At 41.9% G+C, this 15,426-nt stretch overlaps 1 pseudogene; it reads right to left on the bottom strand.

Moving 5' to 3' along the window:
• Nucleotides 1–14,688: 14,688 nt before the first annotated feature.
• LOC112673163 (60S ribosomal protein L28-like) lies at nucleotides 14,689–15,119 on the bottom strand (annotated as a pseudogene).
• Nucleotides 15,120–15,426: the final 307 nt, after the last annotated feature.

The raw sequence follows: 15,426 nt of genomic DNA, 5'->3' as shown, positions 1-15,426 counted from the left end.
ATAACATAAGGGCTCTGTTAATATTAGTTCTTTTTTTTTTTTTTATGGACCCCTAGCCCCTTGTAGCTGCCATGTTTATTCTTGTAGATTGGAGCATATCAGATGGGTATGCTGGATCCAAGGAATCCTGATAGGGCCCTCTCTCAGCTTATCACCAACCACTCAGGATAGGGAACCATTCTTTCCTGGCCTATCATTTTATGAAGCTGTGCTACACAGTGTGATATGACAAAGGAGAAAGGGAGACTGAGAAAGTGTCGCAGTGTGGTTGTCTGAGAAGGAGATCATGACACAGTTTTTAAGCATGCAGGATGTTTATTCAGGAGTGTCTTTAGATTCAACTCCTGTGGAAGGGGCAGGGAAGGAAGCAAGACTAGGCAGAAGGAGACATTCAGCTGTGATGTAGGCCCTGTGACAGCCTCTAGTGATCCTATAAAGAGTGGCGGATTAAGGAAAGCCCTTCAGAGTTTTTTCCCTGGTTGGGCCCACATGGCCTGGCATGTTAGGCTCCCACATGGTTAAGACATTGGGTATAGACCACCCAGGAAAGTGAGCGAGACCTTGGCCAGGCTGCTCTCTGCATCTGAGGCTGATCCTGAAAAGGCTGACAGCTGGAGGCTGTCTCTGCAGCAGGCCCAACAGCTGGAGCAACACATCTTTCATTGAGGAGGGATCTGGTCAGAGGCTCATCTCAGTATTGACTATAGATGAGAAGAAGGAACACAGTAACAGGAAATCACATTGCTGGAATGTAAATATAAACTAACAAAATACTTTCCGGTTCTTCAGAGACCATTGCAATTCTAGTTCCTGGCTAGAGGAAGTTTTGATGCTGTTCTTTGAAAAGAAAATGACCAGAAATTAAGATTACTTTATGACTCCTTTTCTCATCTTGAACAACTCACAGTCTTGGCCTTCTTATTTCCCTGAAGCACGAGAACTAGATTGAGAACTAGATTGTGCCCGTGCCATTAGAGATAAAAGATCTGAGTTACCATATGTAAAAGGTCTCACTGTTTTGAATGAACCGGGAGTTTCAGTGAAGCCAAATTAATTCTTGCTTTTATTGGCCTAAAACTAGTCCAAACAGAATCAAAACATATGGCACTTAATCACTGAAAAAGTAGTTTACATACACGACCCCACAAAATCCATACAACCCTGTTAGAAGGTGAGGGTTGTCAGCTTCATTTTCTTCATTGCTGATGGCTTTGTTCAATTCTTGACCAAATTCCTTAGTTGCTCAGAGCAAAAATGAAAATATACAAGCAAGCTCAGATGCATTACATAACTTTCCCAAGGTTATTAAGTTGTCGGCTATGGACTGGAACCCGGGCAGTTTTACCGTGAGAGCGGTAGTTTTTTCCATTGTGCAATCCATTCCATGATTCCTCCTCCATATTTCCATTTCTCCTGTTTTCTCTCTTACTCAGAATTTGTTCTCAGACATCATGGGGTGTATTGCAACATCATCTGTACCCTCCTTAGTAGATAAGCCAGCAAATCTAGTCCAAGATTTTGAAATATATTGGGAGGCCTGGGTGGCTTAGTCGGTTAAGCATCTGCTTGGGCTCCGGTCATGATCTCAGGGTCCTGGATTCAAGTTCTGCATCGGGCTTCCTGCTCAGCAGGGAGTCTGCTTCTCCCTCTTCCTCTGCCCCTCCCCCTGCTCATGCTCTCTCTCTCTCTGCTCTCTCAAATAAATAAATAAAATCTTGTAAAAATTTAAAAAAATATATAAAATATTCTCTTGAAATGAAACAACACACGTCTGCTTGCTCTCTTGCCCTAGCTGTTGCCTTGTGAAGGTAGAGGCCCAAATGAAGCAAGGATTGAACCATTAACTGAGAGCTTCTCTTACTGAGATTAAGCTTTTGGTCATGGCCAAAAATACTGCTTGTTAAAAGCATTTCTCTCTCTTTGATTCTCTCTCTCTGCCTCTGTTTCTTTATTTCTTTCTCTCTCTTGCTGTTTCTGACTCTTCATCCCTGTCTCTGTGTCATTTGGTCTTTATCTGGTTTTCACTTTCCTCTCTGCATATGTTTATTTTCTTGCCTGCTGTCTCTTCCCCACTTCTTGTCCTGCTTATCTCCCTCAGCCTGTTCTCTATCTCTCTTTCTCTTTCATATCAAGGTGTGGTCTCCACCTCTCTATCTCTGCTTCAGCGTCTTTCTTAGTGTCTGTGTCTCTTGTATATCTTCTGTCTCTTGCTCTTTTTTTTTCTTGCTCAGTCATGTACAAATGTTCACTAGGAAGTGTTTTGCTTCTTGAGAGATCTTTAGGTCCTCTAAATTAAGTGATTTTGTTATAAGATTTTCTCATAATAACCATAACTAGAAGACAACTGATTAAACAGGAGATGAATATTTAATGATAAATCCATGAATACTTCGTTTTGTCGAGCCCATTATGTTTTGGGAGCCTTTAAAGCTCATTAGTGAATTCCTGCTGCATCTCTGTCAGATGGGCTTTTGCTTTAACTCTCCCCAGAGAAGACGGAAGTATAGCTGAGTCCTCCTGAACCTCCACTCTGCAATGAGGTGACCCTGCCCACTTTATTTAACCTCCATGCCAAAAAAAAAAAAAAAAAAAAAAAAAAAAAAAAAATTAACCTCCATGCCTTAGAGCAGAGGTCAGCAAACCACAGTCCTTGGACCACATCGTGCCTACTGTTCGTTTTTATATGGATTAAGAGCTAAGAATGCTGTTTACATTGTTTAAGGGTTTTAAAGAAAGGAGAAATAGGATATGTGGCAGAAACCGTACTTGTCCCACAAAGCCTAGAATTCCTGCTCTCTAGTGCTTAACAGAAGCAGCTTGCTGAGTCCTGCTTTAGAGACTTGTGCATGGGAGTAGCCACACCAGTGATGTCCTCAGGACATTAGAAGCACACTACAACTTACCCCACACTCTCTTGCGGTAAGATCCAGAAAGCAGAGCCTGAAGCAGGGATGCTTGTGCAAGTAGTTTAGTGAGGGAGACTTCCCCAGTGAAATCTCTGATGAGCGAGGCAGTCAGGAAAAGGCAGACAAAGCCAGGCCAAGATGTGGGTTCAGGGAAAATCTAGGCTCAGTTTTGGTCTCATGGAGAGCTGTGTAATGTGAAGAATGCCATGGAATCGTCCCACCTAGGGGCCTGGGGGTGGGGCCTTAATACATTAATGAATATTACTCATTAGTTATGTGCCCGTGCCCAGAAGGGGGGTCTGTGTAGTGTTCTAGGCCTTCTTGCCCAAAGCAGTCCCTGGTAACATAGCCCAGTTTTCGAGAGACAGGTGACCTAGTACTCCTATCACAGTAGCCTGCTGAAGGGCATCTGGGCAGGGACCCAGCAGTAATTTCAACACAAGTGACAATGGGGAAGGGAGGCCACTGTAACCTTATACCCCCTAGCTGGCAGGTTGTAGCCTCCCTTGGACCTTGTAGAGCTCCTTGACTCTAAGTGGCTGCTGGAGATGGGCTCCCTCAACCTATCTGCAGATACATAGCCATGCCCCAAAGGGGGCATCAGACTTACGAGCATGCGAGAAGCTTGATTTGCCTTCTAGATTAAAGGATGAAGAGTGATGGAATGCCTGAGCTGGACAGGGTTCAAAAGTCATGAGGTCCAGTACCCTCATTTTAAAGGGAAGGACAGGGTGCCTGGGTGGCTTAGTTAAGTGCCCAACTCTTGGTTTCAGCTTGGTCATGACCTCAGGATGGTGATGAGCCCCACATTGGCTCCACAGTCTGCAGGGAGTCTGCTTGGGATTCTCTCTCTTCCTCTCCCCTCGCCCCCTCCCCCTGCTCATGTTTGTGCATACGCTTTCTCTTTCTCTCTCTCTCTGTCAAATAAAATCCTAAAAAAAAATAAAGGGAAAGACAGATTTTACAAGGCTCCATAGCTGGCAAGCAACTAGGTTTGCATTACTTCTCTGTTTTCAAACTTACAGTATAGGCTAGTTTTCACAATTCTACAATGTATCTCTAGGCTTTGTGCCTAACATCATAGAGCACATGGAGATTTGAGCAAAGGTGGGAAAAAATCAGTTGATTTTCTCTACCATTTAATCAATTAACCACTATCCTTATAACATGTGAAGTTATCCTCTCTATTGCTAATACATGTTTAATAAATTTTGTATTTTATTTTATTTTAATTATTTTTTAAAAAGATTTTATTTATTTGAGAGAGAGTGTGCGTGCGAGGTGAAGGGCAGAGGGAGAGGAAGAGGAAGGGAGTCTCAAGCCGACTCCCGACAGACCCTGATGCAGGGCTGCATCTCAGGACCCTGAGATCATGACTTGAGCCAAAATCAAGAGTCAGATGCTTAACAGACTGAGCCATCCAGGTGCCCCTGAACTTTGTATTTTTATCTTACAGAGGTTTTAGATTTGCAGAATTACCATGTAGATAGTGTAGAAAGTTCCCATATATACTGCATCATCACCACTGTTATTACCATCTGGCATTAATGCATATTGACATATATTTCCATATGTAAAGATCTGTATCTTTATTAAGCTGAAACTGGTTCATACTAAGGTCTCCAACTCTACACCATTCCATGACTCATTCTGGCTTCCTTCCCTGTGTCCTCCCACTCCAGCAGTGAGATCTGATTCTCATTGTCTGCCATCCATTTAATTAACTGTTCAATTCCAGTCTGAATGTGTGGTGTTTTCAGAATTGCTAACCTCTACCCCCTGGGGAAACAGTTTTATGAACTCTAGCTCAGTAGTTAAATATAGGTTCTTTTGCTTTTTAGTCTTACAAACTCTGCTCATTTTCAAGTTAACTTATTACATCAGTAACTTTTCATCCACTACCTGAAGTGAGGTGGTTCCAAACTTTTGGAAAACATTGAGATTCTTTTGTCATATTCTGCATTCCAACCTGAGATCTCTTGGCTTCTTAGAGGTTTTTGTTTGTTTGTTGTGTGTGTTTTTGTTGTTGTTTTAATTTGCACACATTAGGCTTAGTCTGTACTGTTAAGCCCTATGAGTTTTGACAAATGCTTAATATATTATTTTGACCATTACAGGGTCATATGTTCTGGAAAATGCGTAACTGTAGAGACAGTAAAAACATCAGTGGTATCCAGGAACTTGGGAAAAGGGATTTGAGGGTTGAAAAGCTGAAGCATGATGTGTTTTTAGAGTGAGTGAGAAGTGTTCTTTCTATTTCTGCTTTCTGGATGAAATTGGATTAACTTGCTATCATTTTCTCTGTATTTGGTGCATTTCCCCATTGAAATCACCTGGGTCTAGTGCTTTGTTTTTTGGGAATTAGTTATTATTATTTCAATCTCATTAATAGATATAAGGCTTTGCACATCAACTATTTCTCCTTCTGTGAGTTTTGGCAGCTTGTGTCTTGGAAAGAATTAGTCCATGGCTAGTTATCAACCTTGTGTGCAAAGAAATGTCCTTAGTGTTCCTTTATTATCATTTGAATGCCTATGTGATTAGTGGTGAGGAAACCTCTTTCATTTTTCATATTGGTAATTTGGGTCTTCTCTCTTTTTTCATTGGTTAACCTCCCTATGGGTTTATTAATCTTGTTGATCTTTTGGTTTCACTGATTTGTCTCTATTGGTTTTCTATTTTCAGTTTCCCAGATTTCTACTCTAATTTTATTTTTTTTTCCTACCACAGGCTTGAGGCTTAAATTGCTTTACTTTGTCTTGTTTTCTAAGGCTTTTAAAAAAGATGTTAATTTATTTATTCATGAGAGACACAGAGAGAGAAGAAGCAGAGAAGCAGGAGAGAAGCAGAGACATTGGCCAAAGGAGGAGCAGGCTCTCCACAGGGAGCCCGATGCGGGACTCAATCCCAGAACCCCGGGATCACAACCTGAGCCGAAGGCAGACACTCAACCACTGAGCCACCCAGGTGCCCTTTTCTCTAAGGCTTAAGCTAATTTATTTTATATCTTTCCTCCTTTCTAATGTGTATTTAATGCTATAAATTTCCCTCTAAGCTCTGCTTTCACTGCTTCTCATAAATTTTGAGAAGTTGTATTTTCATTATCATTTAATTCAACATATTTTGATATTACGTTCTTGAGACTTTTTCTTTGACCCATCTGTTATTACAAAAGTGTTGTTTAAGGGGGGGGCGGGGCAAGATGGAGGAGGAGTGATCCCCCACTCACTTCTCCCCACCAACTTACCTAGATAACTTTCAAAGCATCCTGAAAACCTATGAATTTTACCTGAGATTTAAAGAGAGAACAGCTGGAATGCTACAGAGAGAAGAGTTTGTGTTTCTAAGAAGGTAGGAAGATGGAAAAATAAAATAAAAAAGAATCAAGTTAGGGAGGGGCCACCGCGAGAAGCCTGGCTAAGGCTGGGCGGCGAGAGCCTCCCTGGACAGGAAAGCCCAGTCCTGGAGAAGGAGGAATTTAACAATCCACCCCAGATTCTTCCCGGACGGAGAGGTGCTCACCAGGGAACTAGGGCAGAACCGCAGGAGGGGCAGTGGAGCCTCCAGTCTCCCAGGGTCACTAACAGAGGAGGGGCGCCTGGGGGACAGCGCCCCACACACCGTGGACCAAACTCAGTAAAGGGCTGGAGCGTGTGCCCACCGGGGCCTGTGGAGAAGCTGGTTGGTCAGGCAGCTCTGGGCAGAGGGGGCTGTGCCCTGCTGTCTTTCATTTTCCCCCTCATGATCTAAAATTCATATATATTCATGGGTTTACTTAGGGAGGGGGCTTCCTGGCTAGAACAGAAGCTCTTGAGGACTGGAGACAAGTCTGCACAGCATAGGGACTCAATCAGCGTGTTACATGATTGTTTTCTCTTCAAGCATTTCTCCAAGAAGACTCTGAGCTCCATGCTTTGTGGTCAGAGTGGACTCAGGTTTTGGGGGTCCGAATGGTGGGTCGCTCTCCACTCAGCTGCTTAAACCTCAGGTGGAACTGTGGCCCCGGAAGTGCAATTCCAAGCAGCACAGGCTCCAGATGCCAGGGCGCCAAGCAGACACAGCCCAGGATCCTGCACTCCCCCCGGGACAGGCGGAGGCTGGGAGGGCACAAGACAGTGATGACTCTCCTGCTGCCGGGCACCCCCGAGCTGTGCAGGTCAGTGCCCCCCGCGGCCCCGGGAGCACCCAGGCCAGTGCGGACTGGGAGCTCCTGTAGTTACTGCGGGAGCTGACTCTAGAGCTGGAAGGCTGGCCGCCGCCAGTGTGGTTGTTCCTCCTGGTATCACCCTGTGCCTAGGACAGAGCGGGGCACCAGGGAACAGGGGCCATACAGGATAAACAACTCCCACTGAGCCGTGCCTGGCAGGGGGCGGGGCAGTGCCCCCAGGTGCACACTCCTGAGAATCAGCACAGGAGGCCCCTCCCCCAGAAGACCAGTTAGAAGGACTGGGAAAGAGCAAGTTCTTGACTGAACAGTGCTGGAAAGCTCCAAGGGAAGTCGAGGGATTTAGAGTACATAGAACCAGAGGATACCCCTCTTTATTTTTTGTTTTTGTTTTTGTTTTTTCTTCCTTTTTCTAGTACAACTTGTTTTTAGCCACTCTGCAGTGAGCAAAATGACTAGAAAGAGAACTCACCACAAAAGAATCAGAAACAGTTCTCTCTGCCACAGAGTTACAAAATTTAGATTACACTTTGATGTCAGAAAACCATTTCAGAAGCACAATTATAAAGCTACTGGTGGCCCTGGAAAAAAGCATAAAGGATTTAAGAGACTTCATGAAGCCTGCAAATTTAGATCTAATCAGGCTGAAATTAAAAATCAATTGAATGAGATGCAATCCAAACTGGAGGTCCTAATGACGAGAATTAATGAGGTAGAGGAAAGACTGAGTGACATAGAAGACAAGTTGATGGCAAGGAAGGAAGCTGAGGAAAAAAGAGAAAAACAATGAAAAGATCATGAGGAAAGGTTAAGGGAAATAAATGACATCCTCAGAAGGAAAAATCTACGTTTAATTGGGATTCCAGAGGGCGCTGAAAGGGACAGAGGACCAGAAAGTGTATTTGAACAAATCATAGCTGAGAACTTCCCTAACTTAGGGAGGGAAACAGGCACTCAGATCCAGGAGATAGAGAGATTGCCCCCCTAAAATCAATAAAAACCATTCAACACCTTGACATTTAATAGTGAAACTTGCAAATTCCAAAAATAAAGAGAAAATTCTTAAAGCAGCAAGAGACAAGAGATCCCTAACTTACATGGGGAGAAGTATTAGATTAAGAGCAGACCTCTCCACAGAGAACTGGCAGGCTAGAAAGGGCTGGAAGGATATATTCAGGGTCCTAAATGAGAAGAACATGCAGCCAAGAGTACTCTATCCAGCAATGCTTTCATTCAGAATAGAAGGAGAGATAAAGAGCTTCCAAGATAGGCAGAAACTGGAGGAATATGTGACCACCAAACCAGCTCTGCAAGAAATATTAAGAGGGACTCTGTAAAAGAAAGAGGAAGCCAAAAAAAATAATCCACAAAAACAGGGACTGAATAGGTATTATGATCACACTAAATTCATATCTTTCAATAGTAACTCTGAACGTGAATGGGCTTAATGATCCCATCAAAAGACGCAGGGTTTCAGACTGGATAAAAAAGCAAGACCCATCTATGTCCTGTCTACAAGAGACTCATTTTAGACCTAAGGACACCTACAGCCTGAAAATGAAAGGTTGGAGAACCATTTACCATTCAAAAGATCCTCAAAAGAAAGCAGGGGTAGCAATCCTCATATCAGATAAATTAAAATTTATCCCAAAGACTGTAGTAAGAGATGAAGAGGGACACTATATCATACTTAAAGGATCTATCCAACAAGAGGACCTAAGAATCATGAATATGCCCCTAATGTGGGAGCTGCCAAGTACATCAATCAATTAATAACCAAAGTTAGGACATACTTAGATAATAATACACTAATAGTAGGAGACTTCAACACGGCGCTTTCTGCAAATGACAGATCTTCTAAGCACAACATCTCCAAAGAAACAGGAGCTTTAAATAATACACTGGACCAGATGGATTTCACAGATATTTACAGAACTTTACATCCAAATACAACTGAATACATTCTTCTCAAGTGCACATGGAACTTTCTCCAGAATAGACCACATGCTGAGTCACAAATCAGGTCTTCACTGATAACAAAAGATTGGGATTGTCCCCTGCATATTTTCAGACCATAATGCTTTGAAACTTGAACTCAATCACAAGAAGAAATTTGGAAGAAATTCAAACATGTGGAGGTTAAAGAGCATCCTGCTAAAAGACAAAAGGGTCAACCATGAAATTAGAGAAGACTTAAAAGATTCATGAAAACTAATGAGAATGAAGATAAAACCGTTCAAAATCTTTGGGATACAGCAAAAGCAGTCCTGAGGGGGAAATATATCGCAATACAAGCATCCTTCAAAAAATTGGAAAAAACTCAAATACACAAGCTAACCTTGCACCTAAAGGAACTGGAGAAAGAACAGCAAATAAAACTTACACGAAGCAGAGGAAGAGAGTTAATAAAGATTCAAGCAGAACTCAATGAAATAGAGACCAGAAGAACTGTAGAACAGATAAGCAACCCAGGATTTGGTTCTTTGAAAGAATTAATCAGATAAACCATTAGCCAGCCTTATTAAAAAGAAAAAAGACTCTAATTTAAAAAATCATGAATTAAAAAAGAGAGATCACAACCAATGCCAGGGAAATACAAACGGTTTTAAAAACATATTATAAGCAGCTATATGCCAATAAATTAGGCAATCTAGAAGAAATGGACGCATTTCTGGAAAACCACAAACTACCAAAACTGGAACAGGAAGAAATAGAAAACCTGAACAGGCCGATAACCAGGGAGGAAATTGAAGCAGTCATCAAAAACCTCCCAAGACACAGAAGTCCAGGGCCAGATGGCTTCCCAGAGGAATTCTATCAAATGTTTAAAGAAGAAACAATACCTATTCTACTAAAGATGTTCCAAAAGATATAAAGGGATGGAGTACTTCCAAACCCATTTTATGAGGCCAGCATCACCTTAATTCCAAAACCAGACAAAGACCCTACCAAAAAGGAGAATTACAGACCAATATCCCTGATGAACACAGATTCAAAAATTCTCCATGAGATACTAGCCAATAGGATCCAACAGTACATTAAGAAGATTATTCACCGTGACCAAGTGGGATTTATCCCCAGGATACAAGGCTGGTTCAACACTCGTAAAGCAATTAACATGATAGATCATATCAACAAGAGAAAAAACAAGAACCATATGATCCTCTCAATAGATGCAGAGAAAGCATTTGACAAAATATAGTGTCCATTCCTGATCAAAACTTTTCAGAGTGTAGGAATAGAGGGAACATTCGTCAGCATCTTAAAAGCCATCTACAAAAAGCCCAAAGCAAATATCATTCTCAATGGGAAACACTGGGAGCCTTTCCCCTAAGATCAGGAGCAAGACAGGGATGTCCACCCTCACCACTGCTATTCAACATGGTACTAGAAGTCTTAGCCTCAGCAATCAGGCAACAAAAAGAAGTAAAAGGCATTCAAATTGGCAAAGAAGAAGTCAAACTCTCCCTCTTCGCCGATGACATGATACTCTACATAGAAAACCCAAAAGACTCCACCCCAAGATTGCTAGAACTCATACAGCAATTCGGCAGTGTGGCAGGATACAAAATCAATGCCCAGAAATAAGTGGTATTTCTATACACTAACAATGAGACTGAAGAAAGAGAAATTAAGGAGTCAATCCCATTTATAATTGCACCCGGAAGCATAAGATACCGAGGAATAAACCTAACCAAAGAGGTAAAGGATCTATACCCTAAAAACTACAGAACACTTCTGAAAGAAATTGAGGAAGACACAAAGAGATGGAAAAATATTCCATGCTCATGAATTGGAAGAATTAATATTGTGAAACTGTAAATGTGACCCAGGGCAATTTACACATTTAATGCAATACTTACCAAAATACCATGGACTTTCTTCAGAGAATTGGAACAAATCATCTTAAGATTTGTGTGGAATCAGAAAAGACCCTGAATAACCAGGGAAATATTGAAAAAGAAAACCATAGCTGGGGGCATCACAATGCCAGATTTCAGGTTGTACTACAAAGCTGTGGTCATCAAGACAGTGTGGTACTGGCACAAAAACAGACACATAGATCAATGCAACAGAATAAAGAACCCAGAAATGGGCCCTCAACTCTATGGTCAACTAATATTCGACACAGCAGGAAAGACTATCCACTGGAAAAAGGACAGTCTCTTCAATAAATGGTGCTGGGAAAATTGGACAGCCACATGCAGAAGAATGAAACTAGACCATTCTCTGACACCATACATAAAGATAAACTCAAAATGGATGAAAGATCTAAATGTGAGAAAAGATTCCATCAAAATCCTAGAGGAGAACAACGGCAACCCCCCTTTTGAACTTGGCCACAGCAACTTCTTGGAAGATACGTCTATGAAGGCAAGGGAAATAAAAGCAAAAATGAATTATTGGGACGTCATCAAGATAAAAAGCTTCTGCACAGCAAAAGAAACAGTCAACAAAACTAAAAGACAACCTACAGAATGGGAGATGGTATTTGCAAATGACCTATCAGATAAAGGGCTAGTATCCAAGATATACAAAGATCTTATTAAACTCAACAGCAAAGAAACAAACAGTCCAATCAAGAAATGGACAAAAGACATGAACAGAAATCTCACAGAGGAAGACATAGACATGGCCAACAAGCACATGAGAAAATGCTCCGCATCACTTGCCATCAGGGAAATACAAATCAAAACCACAATGAGATACCACCTCACACCAGTGAGAATGGGGAAAATTAACAAGACAGAAAACAACAAATGTTGGAGAGGATGTGGAGAAAGTGGAATCCTCTTGCCCTGTTGGTGGGAATGTGAACTGGTGCAGCCACTCTGGACAAGTGTGTGGAGTTTCCTCAAAGAGTTAAAAATAGACCTGCCCTACGACCCAGCAATTGCACTGCTAGGGTTTTCCCCCAAAGATATAGATGCAGTGAAACGCAGGTACACCTGCACCCCAATGTTTTTTTTGCACCCCAGTGTTTATAGCAACAATGTCCACAATAGCCAAACTGTAGAAGGAGCCTCGTGTCCATCGACAGATGAGTGGATAAAGGAGATGTGGTCTCTGTTTACAATGGAATATTCCTCAGTCATTAGAAACGACAAATACCCACCATTTGCTTCAACTTGGATAGAACGGAGGGTATTATGCTGAGTGAAATAAGTTAGTTGGAGAAGGACAGACATTACATGGTCTCATTCATTCAGGAAATATAAAAACTAGTCAAAGGGAATAAAGGGGAAAGGAGAGAAAATGAGTGAGAAATATCAGTGAGGGTGAGAGGACGTGAGAGACTCCTAACTCTAGGAAGCGATCAAGGGATGGTGGAAAGGGAGGTGGGCGAAGGAACGGGGTGACTGGGTGACGGGCACTGAGGGGGGCACTTGACAGGATGAGCACTGGGTTTTATGCTATATGTTGGCAAACTGAACTCCAATAAAAATATACCAAAAAAAGGTGTTTTTTAATATCCAAATACTTTGAGATTTTTCCAGGTGTCCTCTTCTGTTGTTTTCTCTTTTAAATTACATTGTGGTCTGAGAACATACTTTGTAGGATTTCTTTCTTTCTTTCTTTCTTTCTTTCTTTCTTTCTTTCTTTCTTTTTTTAGTTTGTTAAGGTATATCTTATGGTTAAGAATGTGAGCTATCTTGGGGGATGTTCCTTGCAGGCTTGACAAGAATGTATATTCCACTGATGTTGAAGAGCATATTCTATTAATATCAGTTAGATCAAGTTGATTGCTACTGCTCTTCAAGTCACCTATATCCTTTTGATCTCCTACCTCCTTGACCTATCAAGTAGTTATAGAGGTATTGGTCTCCAACTTTAATACTGGATTTGTCTGTTTCTCCTGTCACTTTAATAAGTTTTGGCCTCCTACATTTTGGATGGTGCTCTGTTGTTATGTTCATATATACTTAGGATTGTTCTGTCTTTTGGAGAACTGACTCCTTTGTTATTATGTCTTCTCTTTTTATTTATTTTTATTTATTGTATTTTAGATTTTTATTTATTTATTCATGAGAAACACAGAGAGTAGAGAGAGAGAGAGGCAGAGACACAGGCAGAGGGAGAAACAGGCTCCATGCAGGGAACCCGACATGGGACTTGATCCCGGGCCTTCAGGACCACACCCTGGGCCAAAGGCGACACTAAACCGCTGAGCCACCCGGGTTGCCCTGTCTTCCTCATTTAAAAAAAGATTTTATTTATTTATTTGAGAGAGAGAGAGAGAGAAAGCAAGAGAACATGAGCAGGGGGAGCAACAGAGGGAGAGGGAGAAGCAGGCTCCTTGTTGAGTCGGGCGACTAATGTGGGGCTTGATCCAAGGACCCTGGGATCATGACCTGAGCTGAAAGCAGACACTGAAGCAACTGAGCAACCCAGGTTCCCCTATGTATTCCTCTTTTATGCCCCACAAATTTCCTTGCTCTGAAGTCTACTTTGTGTCAAATCAACATGGCTACCACAGCTTTCTTGTATTAGTTTTAGTGTAATGTACTATTTTTCTTCTTTTCTTTAAAGTATCACAGTCTGAGTATTTAAAGTAGACCAATTGTGTGGTTCTGCCCTTCCAAGAAAAGCCATTGCTTTTTGGTGTGCTTAGTTTGCTTTTTGTTGTAAGGAGTGATGTGATGACTTCCAAGCTTTTTATATGTCAGAGCTGAAACCAGAAGTCTTACTAGTCTTTTTAAAAATCAACATCTTGGGGCACCTGGGTGGCTCAGTCAGTTAAGTGTCTGACTTGATTTTGGCTCAGGTCATGGTCTTGGGGTCCTGAGATCGAGCCCCACATTGGGCTCTGCACTCAGCATAGAATCTGCTTGTCCTTCTTGCTCTGCTCCTCCCCCACTCTGTCTCTGTCTCTGTCAAATGAATAAATAAATGAATAAAATCTTAAAAAAAATTAAAGCATCTTCTTACTATCTTCTTCCTCTCCAACCTGTATAAAAATCCTTCCCTTTTTTTCTCATAACCTCTTTCAGGGGGCTTTCTCAGCAGAGTTGTTTGGCCTCTGAGAATACTGGAATAGTGTTTTGTTCTTTATATCACAGCTATTTGATTCTTGAAATTCACAGAGGGCTGTACCATCTCACTCTCTACCCGGAAATTCTACTAATTCTCACATCTGGTCCCAACAATGACGTCAGCATCACTCATGCCTTTGTACAACATTCATATATACTTTTTTGTAAAGATTCCACTGTGTTTTCTTTTCTTTTGGTTTACTTTGGAAGAGCTCCAGAATATCAGTCAAGTTGTATGAATCCCAACTGAGAACCTAATTTAAATTCCTTCTCGTGGGGTCCTGAAGGGCATAAAAAGTAAGAGTCTAGAAATTGGGGAAGGTGAGCATCCAATTTCAATGTTTCCAACAGTTAGGATATGATGGCCTGTACAGATCACAGTAGATGACAGATAATGGTATAGATTTTCACATAATCAGAAGTATGGTGGGAGACAGTACAAAGTTGAGCAGGCTGGGATTGAGCAACATCTCAAGAACACAGCTTAAAAAATTCTTTCTATTTTGTCAAAACTAGTGTGTTGGGGGTTGCTTCTTCATTTCAAGATGGCTGCCCCATCTGCATCTTTCTCTCTCTCTCTTTTTCAGGCAGTTGACATCTTTATTGCTTTGGAAGTGGGAGGCAGGTGCTCAGGAACTCTTGGTAGGTCAGGCCACTTCTTTACCATCACAGGCTTCTGGCTGTGCAGTATGGCTCTGGTTGTGCGAATGGCAACCACGTGCAGATCTGGGGGTAATTGTTCTTGTGGATCATGGGCCTGATGCTGCTTAGAGTGGCCTGGGCATTCTGGTTCATGGTGGTCTGCAATTAGGAGGTGGTGGGATCTCAGTTTCATGAGCACCACTGTCAGTCCCAGGCCCCATGCCCACAATCTAGCTTTGTATCAGCCCATTGTTACAGAAGGAGTTGAGAACCTTCAGGTTATTTGGGTCGATGCTGAATGTCTGTTTGTTCCTCTTCATCAGGAAGCTGGAGCAGTTCTGCAGGGACCATCCATTGCAGGTAAGTGGACATGGTGGTAGCTCCTTTCACTATGGCAACCAGAAATGGAAAGTGCATCTGTCACTTAACAGGAAGGAAAAAGAAGTGCCCCTATTAAGCTCTTTGTTTATAACCAGTTATAGCACATGGGTACCCCTCTTGGAAGAGAGACAAGAAGTGAGTGTAGCCTTTCTAGGAAATGTGCTATGGAGAAGGAATTGAAGATGAGTGTGAAGAAATGCATAGTGGCAGCCTCTATCAACTGGCTTACCTAAGTTTCAGAAACAATATACTATGTCATTTGGTCCTTATCACAACTCTCTGTCATACAAACTGGATG

The sequence above is a fragment of the Canis lupus genome, chromosome X (assembly GCF_003254725.2).
Source record: "Canis lupus dingo isolate Sandy chromosome X, ASM325472v2, whole genome shotgun sequence".
Classification (NCBI taxonomy): domain Eukaryota; kingdom Metazoa; phylum Chordata; class Mammalia; order Carnivora; family Canidae; genus Canis; species Canis lupus.
This window is presented reverse-complemented; position numbering and strand designations above follow the sequence as displayed.